This window comes from Macaca fascicularis, chromosome 20 (assembly GCF_037993035.2).
Source record: "Macaca fascicularis isolate 582-1 chromosome 20, T2T-MFA8v1.1".
NCBI classification, from domain to species: Eukaryota; Metazoa; Chordata; class Mammalia; order Primates; family Cercopithecidae; genus Macaca; species Macaca fascicularis.
The window spans coordinates 28770484-28788469 of record NC_088394.1 but is presented as its reverse complement, the minus strand read 5'-3'; the positions used below and the strand labels follow the sequence as shown (position 1 = coordinate 28788469).

Sequence of the window (17986 nt, the reverse complement as noted above, 5' to 3'; positions counted from 1 at the left end):
TTAGAGAGAGAAATTATTATCCTTGGAACTTAAAGCAGAAAAGCTAAGTCTCTTGCCAGTGAGGAGCAGAGGTTAAGTTTGCTTTGTAAATGGGAATTCTCAAGGAAACATAAGCTCTTCGGAAAGGGGCCCAAAGATGACTTAAGTGTTTGAAGCTTTAGGTACATTGCTTTTGGTTGGAGTGGGAGAGTTGTGAAGGTCAGTCCACGCGTGGAGTCCCTCCAAGGTGAAGATCAGTGTTTCCTGGGCCAGTCATTAAAAAAGATTAGAATGGGCCGGGCACGGTGGCTCATGCCTGTAATCCCAGGGATTGGGAGGCCTAGGCAGGAGGATCACTTGAGCTCCGAAGTTCAAGACCAGCCTGGGCAACATGATGAAACCAGGTCCCTACAAAAAATGCAAAAATTAGCTGGGTGTGGTGGTGCATGCCTGTAGTCCCAGCTTCTTGGTAGGCTGAGGTGGGAGGATCACTTGAGCCTAAGAAGTCAAGGCTGCAGTCAACTGTGATTGCACCACTACACTGCAGCCTGGGCAATGGAGTGAGACCCTGTGTCTGTCTCTCCTCTCTCTCTCTCTCACACACACATGCACACACAGTAGCACAAGAGTTGGGATCTCAGTTCTTTTATCCAGATTGAGGGTGATATCTTCCAGAAGTCTAAATGAATCAGCCTGAGAGAGTGATGGAAACGGGAGATACCCTAGTAGCCAAAGGATGGAACACTAAAGCCGACTGTACTTCTGTTGACGGCTGTTGTGATATCTCGGTTCTTCTTGGTTTAAAAGAATTTAAACAAGAGACACAACAAAAAAAGTGTAGCATAGAGTAATTTATTGCAAAAGAAAAAATATTTCGTAAGTTAGATGCCACAGCCTGGGCAACCCGTTTCTACTAAGAATAGAAAAATTAGCTGTGTGTGGTGGTGCACACCTGTAGTCCCAGCTATTCAGGAGGCTGAGGTGGGAGGATTGCTTGAGCCCGGAATGCAGAGGTTGTAGTGAGGCGAAATCGCATCTCTGCACTCCAGCCTGGGTGACAGAGTGAGACTCTGTCTTAAAGAAAAAAAAAGTTAGGTGTAGAATAGACAGGACACCCTAAGAGTGTGAGGATTCAGCTCGGGTTGCTGGTAAGGATTAGACAGCAAAGACTGACACTAGGGAGAGTCCCTTCATGGGAGTCTCACACGATTATTCATAAGGGGATGGAAAAAAGTGTCACTAGTAAGCTTGTACTGGGTGGTCCTCTGGGTGCACATGCGCAGTAGCTGTATATGCTTGTTCATACCTCCTCATTCAGCATCTTACATCTTCACCCAGTAGTGTGTTTTTACTACTATAATATGAGGAAAGGATCAGTTTGAGGACTGGTAAAATGAAAATGTGCATGCTCTCTAGAAGGGACAGTCCCTACTGAAAATAGCTTTGCTTGAATGAGCTCAATTACAATGTGAATGCTGAGGCTTATTGTGCTGGTCATCACAGTCACTGCATCCCGAAAACATGATCATCAACCTTCAAGGCTTCTCCAAGAATATATACTGTGGTGTGTCTCATTGCTTAGAGATAGCAGAACATATTAGGAAGCATTCTTCTTGTTGGCCAAGCTCTGTCTCCCTCAGATAACCCTTTGGAAATAACTGCCTACCATAGACCCTATACTTTACACAGGTAATGCATTTAAATCTCATATGACATTTCTGTGAAGTAGGTAGCAAGAGCCCAGCTTCACAGATGAAGAACCCCCCAACTTGCTTACTTCTAACAGCTGCCGCCAGGTGGAGCCAGAGTTCAAAGGAGGTTCCCCTGATTACAAGGCCTGATGTCGTCCCTCTGAACTGTGAATGAACCTATTGCATTTCCTGTGACTCATAGCCTGTAAAGGGGGTGAATTATGGAATGAGGGTCCGCTGTACGCCTTTAGGAGTAAAGAGACAATCTGTTCCTTTGGGTGGAGGAGAAGCACAGGGGAAAGAGGAAAGCAAAGACAATTGTTTTCTTTTTTCTTTCTTTTTATTGAGACAGTTTCCCTCTGTCGTCCAGGCTGGAGTGCAGTGGCCCGATTTCGGCTCCCTGCAACCTCTACCTCCCAGGTTCAAGCGATTCTCCTGCCTCAGTCTCCCGAGTAGCTGGGACTACAGGTACGTACCACCATGCCCAGCTAATTTTTTTTTTTTTTTTTTTTTTGAGACGGAGTCTCGCTCTGTCTCCCAGGCTGGAGTGCAGCGGCGGGATCTTGGTTCACTGCAAGCTCTGCCTCCCGGATTAACACCATTCTCCTGCCTCAGCCTTCCGAGTAGCTGGGACTACAGGCGCCCGCCACCACGCCCGGCTAATTTTTTTGTATTTTTAGTAGAGACGGGGTTTCACCGTGTTAGCCAGGATGGTCTTGATCTCCTGACCTCGTGATCCACTAGCCTCGGCCTCCCAAAGTGCTGGGATTACAGGTGCCCGCCACCACGCCCAGCTAATTTTTTTTGTATTTTTAATAGAGACGGGGTTTCACCATGAGACTGGCCAGGCTGGTCTCAAACTGCTGACCTCAAGTGGTCCACCCGCCTCGGCCTCCCAAAGTGCTCAGATTACAGGCGTGAGCCACCACACCTGGTGATGCACCCTTGGGTTGCTTCCATCTTTTAGCTCTTTTAAACAATGCTGCTATGAACATGGGTGTACAAATCTCTTTGAGACTCTACTTTCTTTTTTGTTGTTGTTGTTGTTTTGAGACAGAGTCTCACTCTGTGGCCCAGGCTGGAGTGCAGTGGGGTGATCTCGGCTCACTGCAACCTCTGCCTCCCGGGCTCAAGCGATTCTCCGGCCTCAGCCTCCTGAGTAGCTGGGATTACAGGCACACACCACCATGCCAGGCTAATTTTTGTATTTTTAGTAGAGACGGGGTTTCACCATGTTGGCCAGGCCAGTCTCGAACTCCTGACCTTGTGATCCACCTGCCTCGGCTTCCCAAAGTGTTGTGATTACAGGCATGAGCCATGGCACCTGGCCTGATGTTTCTAATAGTTGCCATTATAATGAGGATGAGGAAAGTATATATTTTTGAATATTGATGACAGCCTCACCTTAATCATCCCTGCGGAAAACAATCACTTTATTTGTTTGTTTGTTTTATTTGAGAGACAGGGTCTCCCTTAGTTGCCCAGGCTGGAGTGCAGTGGCACAATCATAGCCCATTGTATCCTTGAACCTCTGGGCTCAAGTGATCCCTCTCAGCCTCCTGAGTAACTGGGAATACAGGCGCACGCCACCGTGCCCTATTGCTTTATTTTTTATTTTATTTTATTTTTTTGAGATGGAGTCTTGCTCTGTCGCCCAGGCTGGAGTGCAGTGCAGCAATCTCGGCTCACTGCAACCTCTGCCTCCCGGGTTCAAGTGATTCTCTCCTGCCTCAGCCTCCTGAGTAACTGGGATTACAGACACACGCCACCATGCCTGGCTAATTTTTATATTTTTAGCAGAAACGGGGGTTTCACCATGTTGGTCAGGCTGGTCGCAAACTCCTGACCTCGTGATCGCCCACCTTGGCCTCCCAAAGTGTTGGGATTACAGGCATGAGCCACCACCGTATAGAAGGGCATAAGCAATCTGACAAATGATAGCTCTGTTTGTTGCACACACTATCATCCTGTATTTGGATGTGTTGTATTTATTTTTATCCTTTATCACCAAGCATCTCTGAGCATAGCAATGCGGTTTTACCCACTTGATGTCTTCTAAATTTCACTTGGCATCTTTCAAAGTAGGCCTTATTCTTTTCTTTCTTTCTTTCTTTTCTTTCTTTTTTTTTTTTTTTTACGAGATACCCAAGCTGGAGTGGGCATGGAAGTGCAGTGGCACCATCTCGGCTCACTGCAACCTTTGTGTCCCAGGCTCATGCAATTCTCCTGCCTCAGCCTCCTGAGTAGCTGGAATTACAGACCTGTGCCACCACACCTGGCTAATTTTTATATTTTTAGTAGACATGGGATTTCACCATGTTGGCCAGGCTGGTCTTGAACCCCTGGACTCAAGCAATCCACTGCCTCAGCCTCCCAAAGTGCTGGGATTAAGGTGTGAGCCACTGCACCCAACCTGAATTTTGGCTTTGAATACCCTAAGCTTAGAAGATCTGTGTGCTCCTCCTGGCTGGCCTCAGAGGGGCCAGAGTTCACCGAGCCAGGTTTGTGGGCCTGCCCTTGTTTCTCGTGGCGTAGCTTGACATTAGAAGCTTTCCAGAACTTTCTGTATGTAAATAATTTGGTGACTTGGCACTTAGGATGGAAACAGGTACTTCTGGTGTTCTGTTGAGATGTCAGTTTTCTGAGAAATCTGTTTCCATGAAAATGCCCACATTTAAGTTTTCGTTTGTTTGTTTTTTGAGACTGGAGTTTCACTCTGTCGCCTTGACTGGAGTGCAGTGGTGCAATCTCGGCTCACTGCAACCTCTGCCTCCTGGGTTCAAGAGATTCTTCTGCCTCAGCCTCCTGAGTAGCTGGGATTACAGGTGCACACCACCACGCCCGGCTAATTTTTTTTGTAATTTTAGTAGAGGCAGGGTTTCACCATGTTGGTCAGGCTGGTCTTAACTCGACCTTGTGATCCGCCCGCCTCGGCCTCCCAAAGTGCTGGGATTACAGGCATAAGCCACTGCGTCCGGCCTTTTTTTTGCCGGGGGGCGGGGGGATGGAGACTCACTCCTGTTGCACAGGCTGGAGTACAGTGGTGCCATCTCAGCTCACTGCAACCTCCACCTCCTGGGTTCAAGCAACTCTCCTTCCTCAGCCTCCTGAGTAGTTGGGATTACAGGCGTGAGCCACCAAGCCCTGCTAATTTTTTTGTATTTTTAGTAGAGATGGGGTTTCACCATGTTGGCCAAGCTGGTCTTGAACTCCTGACTTCAGGTGATTCACCCGCCTCAGCCTCGCAAAGTGCTAGGAATACAGGCGTGAGCCACCACACCTGGTCCTTTTTTTTTTTTTTGAGACAGAGTCTTGCTGTCACCCAGGCTGAAGTGCAGTGGCTCGAGCTTGGCTCACTGCAACTTCCATCTCCTGCGTTCAAGGGATTCTCCTGCCTCAGCCTCCCAAGTAACTGGGATTACAGGTGCCTGCCACCATGCTGGGCTGATTTTCATATTTTTAGTAGAGATGGGGTTTCACCATGTTGGCCAGGATGGTCTCCAATTCCAGGGCTCCAGTAAGTTGAACTGCCATGTCCAGACCACCTTATAATTCTTAGTTCCAATTCTCTTGTCTCTGCAAAACAAGAATAAGAAAGAATAGAAGGAAGAAATGATGGTCAAAAGCAAAACAAGAAAAAAGAAGAGAATTAAAAAATTAAAAAATGCAAAGGAAAAAATAGAAATAGCAACCAAACAAACAAATAATAAAGAAATGGGGGTCAAGAAACTGAATCTAGCCTGTGCGAGGAAGTGGCCAGCATGTCACGGGTGGCAGGACCCCTGGAGAAGCCAAGGGCCCTCTCTGAAGGGCCTGTGGCCAGACATGGCCTGGGGGCTCCTCAGCCATGGGGTGACAGTGCATTCAGGCTCCAGCAGCTTCGGCTCCCTCCTCTTCCTGGGCAGCCCCTCCAAATCTACTTACTGGAGCAGCTCTTCCCTGTAACTGCCCACCCCCTCAGGGTAAGGGTCTGCTGCAGCATCCGCTCGTTCGTCCACACAGGTGAGACACCCCGCTGCTGCCCCCAGAGTGGCCACTGCGTTCGAACAAGTGGGGCTCTGGCCACCCACAGGCAAACACATAAGGGAGAAGCCCTAGGCATGTCTTGATCATGGGCAGCTCTTTGCCTCCACCTCACTGTTGGTCTGATACCAGGAAATCCACTCTGGTGACCGTCCCCTTGTTTGTGTGTTGGAGGCCAAAAGAATGAGGTTCATGACCAACTCAGTATACCACTGGAGGCTATATGAGCAAACAGCAAACTGTTCTCATGAATGCAGGATGTTGGCAAGCTGACAACTGCATCTGCCGCCAGAAGGAACGCTGAGGACGGTCACGCCGCAGGTGAAGTGTTCCTTGTGGTTATCTATAGGAACATCTGGAGTCTGTTGTATAAAGAAAGCAATTATGTGAGCCTGTGATAAATCAAGCAGCTGACCAACCATTACCTCTTCCTCTCTGTTGATTCTACCTAATAAATACGAAGGGCTGTAGAAGTTCAGGGCCCTTATTCCCTAGAAGCAAGGAGCCCCCGGACCCCTTCCTTAAAACAGATCCTTTTGTCTTTTTTTTTTTTTTTTTTTTTGAGACGGAGTCTCGCTCTGTTGCCCAGGCTGGAGTGCAGTGGCCGGATCTCAGCTCACTGCAAGCTCCGCCTCCCGGGTTCACGCCATTCTCCGGCCTCAGCCTCCCGAGTAGCTGGGACTACAGGCGCCCGCCACCTCGCCCGGCTAGTTTTTTTTTTTTTGTATTTCTTAATAGAGACGGGGTTTCACCGTGTTAGCCAGGATGGTTTCGATCTCCTGACCTCGTGATCCGCCCGTCTCGGCCTCCCAAAGTGCTGGGATTACAGGCTTGAGCCACCGCACCCGGCCAGATCCTTTTGTCTTTGTCTTCATTTCTGCGTTTGTGCGCTTTCGTTCAGTCCGGAACCAACAGCCACAAGTGGCTCCGGATCAGGGACATGAAGGAAGAAGGCCTGCTGGAGCAGAGAAAGTGAAACTGACCGGACGAACGAGAAACCCCTGGACAAATCTGCCTGCGGAGGATATAAGGTCAGTGAGCTAAAGAGATACTGGGAGTGGGACGTTTCTGAATCAGGGTAATGTGGGGCAGAATTTGTCTTTTGAGAAGCAACATTATGTGCAGTTGCTTAAAGTTTTACTTAAACAATCTGGTGCTCAGGTTAGTTCTTTTTTTTTTTTTCTTTTTTTTTTTCTTGAGACGGAGTCTCGCTCTGCCGCCCAGGCTGGAGTGCAGTGGCTAGATCTCAGCTCACCGCAAGCTCCGCCTCCCGGGTTCACGCCATTCTCCTGCCTCAGCCTCCTGAGCAGCTGGGACTACAGGCACCCACCACCTCGCCCGGCTAGTTTTTTTATTTTTTAGTAGAGACGGGGTTTCACCGTGTCAGCCAGGATGATCTCGATCTCCTGACCTCGTGATCCGCCCGTCTCGGCCTCCCCAAGTGCTGGGATTACAGGCTTGAGCCACCGCACCCGGCCTAGGTTAGTTCTCAAACACTAAGCTGCTGCAGGAGGTTATTACACATAACCCATGGTTTCCACAGACAGGCACTCTTGATGCAGAAAATTGGGACGGAGTAGGGGAAGGATTAAAATGGATCTTATCAAAAAGGTCTTAAAGTTGATCCTTCTGTTTTGACTTTATTCCGTACTGTCCTCTTGCCATTGTCTCCTTCTTATTCTGCCAGACAGCAGGAGCCATGTTCTGAATCTCAAATTTCGAAAGAATCTTTTGTCCCACCCACAGTGCCCACTGAAATAATAAACAGGAGAGGGAGGATGAAAATTGGCCTCTACCACCCCATCCAGTGGTGGAAACACCTGTATCATCTCCTTCAGTAGAAATAGAAACCCCAATACAACAAATTCTATGCTCTGCTGCCATAGCTGGAGAGCTGTTAGGATCTTGTGCTTTTCCTATTTCCATAAGTCTGGATCCAAATAATCCACAGCAGTTTATTCATGAACACACCCCACTAGAGTTTAAGTTGTTGAAGGAATTAAATGCTCGTGTAGTGAATAGTGGAGTACAGAGCCCATTTACTTTAGGATTGCTAGAATCTGGATTTGGCGCTATGCGCCTTTCACCCTTTGATGTAAAGCATTTGGCCCACACTTGTTTGTCTGCTAGTTCATACCTGACAAGGAATTTAAATGGGCAAGAACTGTGTGCAGACCAGGCTAGACAGAATTGTGCTGCTGGACACAGGGACATTACAGAGGATATGCTGTTGGGTAATGGCTCTTATTCAGACCTGGAACATCAAATGGCACTCCTAGACGCTGCTTATCAGCAGTGTGCACTGGCCGCTAAACGCACCTGGGCCACAATTCCAGAGGAAGGGGTCCCAATACAATCCTTTTTACATGTCATGCAAGGGTTGCAGGAGCCCTATGCACATTTTCTTGCATGATTACAAGAGGCAGTGAGGTGTCAGATTCCTTATACTGCGGCTGCAGAGATGCTAACTTTAACTTTAGAGACTGCAAACACGGATTGTAAATGTGCACTGGCTCCTGTGAGATGTATGCAAAACTTAGGGAATTTTCTCAAAGCCTGTCAAGATGTGGGAACTGAGCTTCATCGCTCTACAATGTTAGCTCAAGCAATGGCTAATTTAGTAGTGGACAAATCTGCAAAGGGCCAAGGGTCAAACTCTAAAAGGGAAAAATGTTATAATTGTGGGAAAATCAGACCTTTCAGAAAGGAATGCCGTCAGACCTCTGGGCAGAAGGGATCTTATAATGCAGTACCCCACCCCCAACAGAAAAAATGCCAGGACTTTGCGCTCATCACAGTAAAGGAAATCACTGGGCTAATAAATGCCATTCACAATTTCATCAGAATGGCACCCCCCCATTGGAAAATAAGAAGGGGGCCTGGACCCAGGCCCCTCAAACGATGAGGGCATTCCCGGTTCAGGCCACAACCCCGATTCAGGGGTGGGTCTTCGGAGGAACATTGATTCCCTCTCCCCAGGAACACCCGGAAGCACAGGATTGGATCTCCCAGTCAGAGAATGGGTTACGTTAGTCAGAGGAGACAAACCCACTAAAATTCCCACTGGCATTTGGGGCCCTTTGCCAATAGGATATATGGGATTAATTTTGGGTAGAAGCCGTCTCAGCTTACAGGGATTTACTATAGTCCCAGGAATTGTTGACTCTGATCATGAAGGAGAAATTCAAGTAGTGGTAATGTCACAAGATCTGTGGGTTTTTGAACCAGGAGAATATATTACTCAACTACTGCTTATTCCCTGCAAATTACATCCTTCTCCACATAAGCAGAAACGAGGGAATCAAGGATTTGGGAGTACAACTAGGTGGGAAATTTACCTATCCCAACCCACAGCTTCTAATAGACCCACCTGTACAGTGCAAATTAAAGGAAAGAAGTTCTATGGGCTTATGGATATGGGAGCTGACGTGTCAGTAATATCTAAAAACGATTGGCCCCCATCCTGGCCCCTGCAATTAACTTCTAATCCTTAGCGGGAGTAGGAACAGCTCAAAGTGTTCAGCAGAGTGCTGAGATTTTACCCTGTCTGGGACCAGATGGACAGTCATGTGCTTTTCAACCTTATGTTGCAAATATAGCTGTTAACCTATGGGGCTGAGATTTACTTACAGCATGGGATATGAGACTTACAAATGAAACTATTGACAATCCAGGATTTAAAATGTTAAAGAAAATGGGATATCAGAATGGAAAAGGCTTAGGAAAGTCCCTACAAGGAAACCCTGATCCTATATCAATAACTGGGCAAACAGAAGAGGGCTAGGTCCGTCAGGATTTCTGACAGGGGTCATTGATATTTCTCCTCCACGCACTGCTTTGCCGCTAGAGTGGCTGACTGACAAACATGTATGGGTGGATCAATGGCGCCTATCACATGAGAAACTAACTCAACTCCATCCGCTAGTAAAAGAGCAATTGGATGCAGGACATATTGAAGAGTCAGTTAGCCCCAGGAATTCATCAGTATTTGTAATTCCAAAAAAGGAAAATGGCGACTGCTACACGATTTGAGAGCTATTAATGCACAGATTAAACCAATGGATGCATTACAGCAAGGTCTGCCATCCCCGGCAGTCATTCCAAGAGACTGGCCTCTTGTAGTAATGGATCTTAAAGACTGTTTATTATTATTATTATTACTATTATTATTATTATTATTATACTATTATACGAGCAGGATAGGCCTTGATTTGCCTTCTCTGTGCCTTCTGATTTTTGTTTTTTGTTTTTTGGTTTTTTTGAGACAGAGTCTTGCTCTTTCGCCCAGGCGGGACGGCAGTGGCGCTATCTCGGCTCACTGCGAGCTCCGCCTCCCGGGTTCACGCCATGCTCCTGCCTCAGCCTCCCGAGTAGCTGGGACTACAGGCGCCCACCACCGCGCCCGGCTGATTTTTTGTATTTTTAGTAGAGACAGGGTTTCTTTTTTTTTTTTTTTTAAGACAGAATCTTGCTCTGTCGCCCAGGCTGGAGTGCAGTGGCGCTATCTCTGCTTACTGCAAGCTCCGCCTTCCGGGTTCACACCATTCTCCTGCCTCAGCCTCCCGAGTAGCTGGGACTACAGGTGCCTGCCACCACGTCCGGCTAATTTTTTATATTTTTAGTAGAAACGGGGTTTCACCATGTTAGCCAGGATGGTCTCGATCTCCTGACCTTGTGATCTGCCCGCCTCGGCCTCCCAAAGTGCTGGATTACAGGCGTGAGCCACCATGCCCTGCCTCTGTGACTTCCGTTAATCACAGAGAGCCTGTCTCTCATTTTCAATGGAAAGTTTTACCCCAAGGCATGTTCAACAGTCCTATGTTATGTCAGCATTTTGCAGGACAGGCATTAAAGGAGCCTCGGAATATGTTTCCCACTGCTTACGTCATTCATTATATGGATGATATTCTTTTGGCTGCTCCTACAGATCAAAATTTTACATCAGTTATTCAGAGAAATAAAATGAGCTTTGACTACATGGAATCTCAAAATAGCTCCAGAAAAGATACAAACAACCTCCCCGTACCAGTACTTAGGCACTATTGTTACTGAAAGAAGTGTTTGACCTCAAAAAGTAGCTCTCCATAAGGACAGATTACAAACTCTGAACGATTTCCAACAATTATTAGGGGATATTAACTGGTTGTGCCCAATGCTAGGTATTGCTACTTATTAACTCAAACACCCTTATCAGACCCTCCAAGGAGATCCTCCATTAAACTCTCCTCTGCAACTTACTAAGGAGGTAGAAGCTGAGTTACAGCTTACAGAGCAGATGCTTCAGCAACCACATGCCTCCTGGCTACAGCCACAAAGCGCTTTGCTTCTGTTTATTCTTCCTACCCCCCATTCTCCAACAACACTTTAGGCCAATTCATAGACAAATCTGTAGTAGTATTAGAATGGCTTTTAAAAAAATCCAATCAGACTGTGAAATCTTTGCAAGTTTATCTTTCTTTCATTACTCAACTTATAACAATAGGAAGGCATAGATCAAAAATACTTACGGGATATGTTCCAGACAAAATTATTGTTCCCTTGGATTCCCAACAACAGGCAGCAGCATGGGAAATGTTGACTGCATGGCAAATCGCTCTCGCAGATTTTGTAGAAATAATAGTTAACCATTATCTATCAGACAAAATTTTGCAATTTGAGAAAGTTCACCCTTTTATCCTTCCTGTGATTACTCGTCACAAGCCTATTCCAGGCGGACAGACTTATTTCACTGATGACTTTTCCAAAGGCCGAGCAGCTATTTATGGACCTAAGCATACTCAAACAATAAAGACCTCTGAAGTTTCAGCTCAATGCTCAGAACTAATGGTAGTTATTCAGGTTTTGCAGCTCACCGCTTCACCTCCTATTAACATTGCCTATGTTATGAATGTAGCCAGTTGCATGGAAACTGCCACTATTAAAAGCACCCTAGAACCAGAGCTGTTTAACTTTTTTTTTTTTTTTTTGAGACGGAGTCTCGCTCTATCACCCAGGCTGGAGTGCAGTGGCCGGATCTCAGCTCACTGCAAGCTCCACCTCCCGGGTTCATGCCACTGTCCCGCTTCAGCCTCCCGAGTAGCTGGGACTACAGGCGCCCGCCACCTCGCCCGGCTAATTTTTTTGTATTTTTAGTAGAGACGGGGTTTCACCGTGTTAGCCAGGATGGTCTCGATCTCCTGACCTCGTGATCCGCCCGTCTCGGCCTCCCAAAGTGCTGGGATTACAGGCTTGAGCCACCACGCCCGGCGTGTTTAACTTATTTCTAAGGCTTCAACAAGCTATTCTCCCTTGTACTGTTCCTTTTCGTATTTCTAATATCCCTAGACCACGATCTCTAGGTAATGATAGAGCAGATAAACTGATCAGTTCTGTATTTCAACAAGCCCAAGCCTCTCATGGGTTACTGCATCAAAACACCTCTGCCCTTACTCGTATGTTTCATCTGCCTCGCAGCCAGCCTCCAGCTATTGTGCAAGCCTGCCCTACTTGCCAGCATGTCCCTGGTGTTGCACCTGTGGAAGGATGTAACCCATGAGGCTTGGCTCCGAATGAAATCTGGCAGATAGATGTTACACATATACTAGCCTTTGGCAAACTCAGCTATGTTCATGTGACTATAGTTACAAAGTCTCATATGTTACATGCCACATGTCAAACAGGGGAAACAGCTGGCCATGTCCGACAACATTGTTTGTCATTATTCGCCCATATGGGGGTTCCTAAACAATTAAAAACTGACAATGGATCTGCTTATGTTAGTCATGCTTTTCAAAATTTTTACAGTTATGGGTAATCACTCATGAAACAAGAATTCCTCATAACCTTTCAGGACAAGGAATCATAGAGCAGGCACATCAAACATTACAACGTATGTTGAAAAAACAAAGGGGGAATAGAAGACCAATTAACCACCTCAAACAAAATTACATTTAGCCTTATTTACTTTAAATTTTTTGACTCCTGGTACAGATAGTAAGACTCTGGCAGAATGACGTTGGCAAATATTAGAGGGAAAGAGGAAAGTTTACCCAAAAGTATTATGGAAATCCCCAGAAGAAGGACAATGGAAAGGCCCAGATTTACTGATGTGGGGACGAGGGTATGCTTGTGTTTTTACAGGAGATGGACAAAAACTGTGTGGGTGCCCTCTAGGTGTGTGCAACCATGGAATGGGAGACTGGAGGGATCCGTGGATCCCAACTATGCGTCTGGTTCCCCCAGTATGAGCCATGAGCCAGTGGAATCTGAATGCGAAGATGGAACGAGGGCCGACTGGAGTCACACTGACATCAACCCCCATAACATGGGGACAGATCAAGAAAACCACACAGGAAGCTGAAAAACTGCTGGAGCGCCAAGGTCAGGCAAAACCCATGTTTATGGTTTTTCATAAACTCCATGTTTATGGCCATGCTAGCTGTAATATTCTGTGAGGTTTGTTTTCCCTGTGCAGAGGTAAAAATGTATTGGGCATATGTTCCTAACCCACTGCTAGTGCGACCGGTACTCTGGAGTGACACTCCTCCTGAGACACATCATGATTGAGGAGCACAGGCACCAGGACCTCTAACTCCCCCTGACACAGAGCAATTAGACTCTCAGAACAATGGTAGCAATTATACCACTCCTTTATCTGCTCCTTTATGCCTCACCCAGGATACATCACTCAACTGCAGTTGCTTTGCAATTCAATCCCAAGCATGGCTGAGTTACCTTGGAAAAATTACATACCTATTAGGCCTTAGCTCTATTAATATTACTGGTGTAGTTACTAATCACTCCCAGCCCCATTGCCCAAATTGTACTGATTATACAGAATGGGCTCCCTTTGATAATTCTCACCCCTCTCCTTGGACCCAGCAGCTTGGTCCCTTAGCTAGACAATAGTCCATGTTAATGGGAAACATTATTGACTGGGGTCTCCATGGTCATTTAGATGGGAGAGATGAGAATCAGACCTCATGGCATAAACTTCACTGGCACTGGTGGCGAAACTTTAACATCCCTTCGCTACAACACACTGAGATTCAATCCCAATCTGCCTTGCAACTTGCTTGGCACGGAACGGGCTTTAGCCCACCTTTGCCTCAATGGCATTATCAAGGGAAGAGAGGTCCAATTCAGGAGACAATATGGAAGGCAACACTCCCATTTATGAATGGCAGCACTTGGGTTGGGACACTATCCAATAATAGTAATAGTGCTCAACGCAGTTTTAATGTTACCTTTGTAGAAAATGTTACCACTCAATTTACAATTTGTGTTTTTAATCCCTATGTCTTTCTAGCAGCAAAAAAGGACCAACTCCAGGTAAAGATGCCTAATTGACTTGTGATTCCTGTCAACTCTATCATTGCCTTAATCATAGCACAATGCAAACACACAGCATATCCACCCTAATAATTCTAGGTTTCATTCCCGGATTATGGATTCCTGTAAATCTGTTCAAGCCTTGGGCCCTCGCTTTATATTTTGTAAAACTCCTTCTTACTCAGCTTACTCATCATGCTCAGAGAGCCTTAGGCATGATAATTTTTGCTATAGTCTCCTTAGTTACATTAATAACCTCTGTTGTGGTGTCCTCAGTAGTGCTGCACAGCTCCATTTAAACAGCTCAATATGTAGAAAATTGGACACATATAGCCGACCAGGCATGGATGCTTCAAAATAAAATTAACACTGAGATACAGACAGAAGTGGCAATGTTAAAGACTCTGTTCTGTGGCTAGGAGAACAAGTACAAAGCTTGCAGTTGCAGCAGCAATTGCGTTGTCATTTTTTTTTTTTTTTTTTTTTTTTGAGACGGAGTCTCGCTATGTCACCCAGGCTGGAGTGCAGTGGCCGGATCTCGGCTCACTGCAAGCTCCGCCTCCCGGGTTTACGCCATTCTCCTGCCTCAGCCTCCGAGTAGCTGGGACTACAGGCGCCTGCCACCTCGCCCGGCTAGTTTTTTGTATTTTTAGTAGAGACGGGGTTTCACCATATTAGCCAGGATGGTCTCGATCTCCTGACCTCGTGATCCGCCCGTCTCGGCCTCCCAAAGTGCTGGGATTACAGGCTTGAGCCACCGCGCCCGGCCGCGTTGTCATTTTAACCATACTCATATTTGTGTAACCAATTTGGAATACAATCAAAGTAAATATCCGTGGAACCTTGTAAAGGCCCATTTACAGGGAGCTTTTACATCCGATGTTACTTCTGATATAAATGATTTACAAAGTAGAATCCTTAACTTGAATAAGCAAACTCAAGAATTTCAGCCCTCTTTAAAATCTTGGGCAGAATTCCAGCAAGGTTTAGAGAGCCTTAATCCTTGGACCTACTTCAAACAGCACCTCAATGTCTTTTTTGTAATTATCAGAAAAATGTTATGTTTCTGTTTTTTGTTCATAGTCTGTAAAATCAGCTGGACCACCAGCTGGCAATTGAGAGCTGCACAGCCTGCAATTACCTTTATTCAATTAATGCAAAAACAGAAAGGGGGAGATGTTGGAGGCTGAAAGAATGAGGGTTGTGACCAACTCAGTATACCACTGGAGTCTATATGAGCAAACAGCAAACTGTTCTCATATATGTAGGATGTTGGCAAGCTGACAGCTATGTCTGCCACCAGAAGAAATGCTGAGGACAGTCACGCACCAGGTGAAGTGTTCCTTGTAGTTATCTATAGGAACATCTGGAGCCTGTTGTATAAAGAAAGCAATTATGTGAGCCTGTGATAAATCAAGCAGCTGACCAACCATTACCTCTTCCCCCCTGTTGATTCTACCTAATAAATATGAAGGGCTGTAGAAGCTCAGGGCCCTTATTCCCTAGAAGGAGGGAGCCCCCGACTCCTTCTTTAAAACAGATCCTTTTCTTTGTCTTCATTTCTGCGTTCATCCTCCTTCATTCAGTCCCGAACCGACAGCCACATCTGTGGGTCATGCAGTGTCTAATTATCCCAGAGAGTTCACCTGGTCCAGCACCAGCTGTCCCCACACAGGGGACGAGCTCTGCAGTCTCTGACTGCAACCACCTCTTCCACCTGAGGAGGGCGCTGTCCATGCGCATATGCGGATGTGTGCACAGATGTGGGTGCCAGTTTGCATTCCCCTTCCTTGTGGCGACCACCAGGCACATGCACTTGGGTGAACACTGCCACCACTGCCTACAGTGTGGCACTCCCCTTGCTGACTGGGAAACTTGCTCCAGCACCAGCTTATCCACACAGGAGAGAAGCCCTACTGGTGCTTTGACTGCGTGTGGCGCATGCACCAAAGAGGCTCCCTTGGCCATTCATAGGCACACACATACAGGTGAGAAGCCTCAGTCCTGCTCAGAGTGTGGCATCTGCTTCTCCTGCTTAAAAAAAGAAGAAAAAAATAAAAGCTTGGCTTTTCCTTTTTTAGACGGAGTCTCGCTTTATCCCCTAGGCTGGTTTGCAATGGTGTGATCTCAGCTCACTGCAACCTCTGCCTCCCGGGTTCAAACAATTCTCCTGCCTCAGCCTCCCAAGTAGCTGGGATTACAGGCACGTGCCATCATGCCCGCCTAATTTTTTGTATTTAGTAGAGACAGGGTTTCACCATGTTAGTCAGACTGGTCTTGAATTCCTGACCTCAGATGATTCGCCCTCCTTGGCCTCCCAAAGTGCTGGGATTATAGGCACAAACCACCGTGTCTGGCCTGACGTTTCTTTTCTTTTCTTTTTTGAGACGGAGTTTCACTCTTGTTGCCCAGGCTGGAGTGCAATGGTGCAATCTCGGCTCACTGCAACCTCAGCCTCCCCGGTTCAAGCGATTCTCCTGCCTCAGTCTTCCAAGTAGCTGGGATTACAGGCATGCACCACCACTCCCAGCTAATTTTTTGTATTTAGTAGAGACAGGGTTTCACCATGTGGGTCAAGCTGGTCTTGAACTCCTGACCTCAGGTGATCCACCCGCCTTGGCCTCCTGAAGTGCTGGGATGGATTACCGGTGTGAGCCACCATGCCTGACCGGCCTGACTTTTCTTAACAGATTCACGTGGCCCAGTTTTGTTTGTTTGTTTTTGTTTTTGTTTATTTATTTATTTAAGCACAGAGGCTCACTCTCTTGACCACGCTGGAGCACAGTGGTGTAATAATCATAGTTCACTGCAGCCTTGAACTCCTGGAATCAAGCCATCCTCTCGCCTTAGCCTCCCAAAGGGCTGGGGCTACAGGCATGGGCCACCATGCCCACACACCTAGCCACAATTAGGAGGCTAAAGCCCCTGCCTTTTTTTTTTTTTTTCTGAGACAGAGTCTCATTCTTTCGCCCAGGCTGGAGTGCAGTGGTGCAATCTTGGCTTACTGTAGCCTTGACCTCCCAGGTCTCAAGCGATCCTCCCACCTCAGCTTCCCAAGTAGCTGGGACTATAGGTGTCCAATACCATGCCTAGCTAGTTTTTGTATTTTTTTGTAGAGACAGGGTTTCGCCATGTTGCCCAGAGTCGTCTTGAACTCCTGGGCTCAAGCAATCCCCCCACCTCGGCCTCCCAAAGTGCTGGGATTATAGTCGTTAGCCACCACACCTAGCCTGTAACTGTAGTTTTTTTCCACCACCTCTGTTCAAACATCTCCTTCCTCTGAATATCTCACTGCTGCCTCCTCCTCCTCCTTCTTCTTCTTTCTTCTCCTTCCTTTTCTTTTCTTTTTTCTTTTTTGAGACTTAGTCTTACTCTGTCACCCAGACTGGAGTGTAGTAACACCATCTTGGATCACTGCAATCTCAGCCTTCCAGGTTCAAACAGTTCTCTTCGGCTGGGCTTGGTGGCTCATGCCTGTAATCCCAGCACTTTGGGAGGTCGAGGCAGGCAGATCACCCGAGGCCGGGAGTTTGAGACCAGCCTGACCAACATGGAGAAACCCCATCTCTACTAAAAATACAAAATTAGCCGGTGTGGTGGCACATGCCTGTAATCCCAGCTATTTGGGAGGCTGAGGCAGGAGAATCGTTTGAACCCGGGAGGCGGAGGTTTCGGTGAACCAAGATCACGCCATTGCACTCCAGCCTGGGGGACAAGAGCAAACCTCCACCTCAAAACAAAACAAAAAACAATTCTCATGCCTCAACATCCCAAGTAGCCGGGACTATAGGCATGTGCTACCATGCCCGGCTAATTTTTGTATTTTTAGTAGAGACAGGGTTTTGCCATGTTGGCCAGGCTGGTCTTGAACTCCTGGCCTCACGTGTGATCTACCTGCCTTGGCCCCCCAAACAACTGGGATTACAGGTGTGAGCCACTGCTCCTGGCCTCACTGTTTTCTAATTTTGTGACTTTTCCTGCCA

At 46.9% G+C, this 17986-nt stretch overlaps 1 long non-coding RNA gene across 1 annotated transcript; it reads left to right on the top strand.

Annotated features, from left to right (window-relative positions):
- Window positions 1-1852: 1852 nt before the first annotated feature.
- Window positions 1853-16063, top strand: LOC123570504 (uncharacterized). The gene is made up of 3 exons (XR_006694715.3): window positions 1853-2138; window positions 6595-6724; window positions 12813-16063. It is a non-coding gene; the product is annotated as an uncharacterized lncRNA (long non-coding RNA).
- Window positions 16064-17986: the final 1923 nt, after the last annotated feature.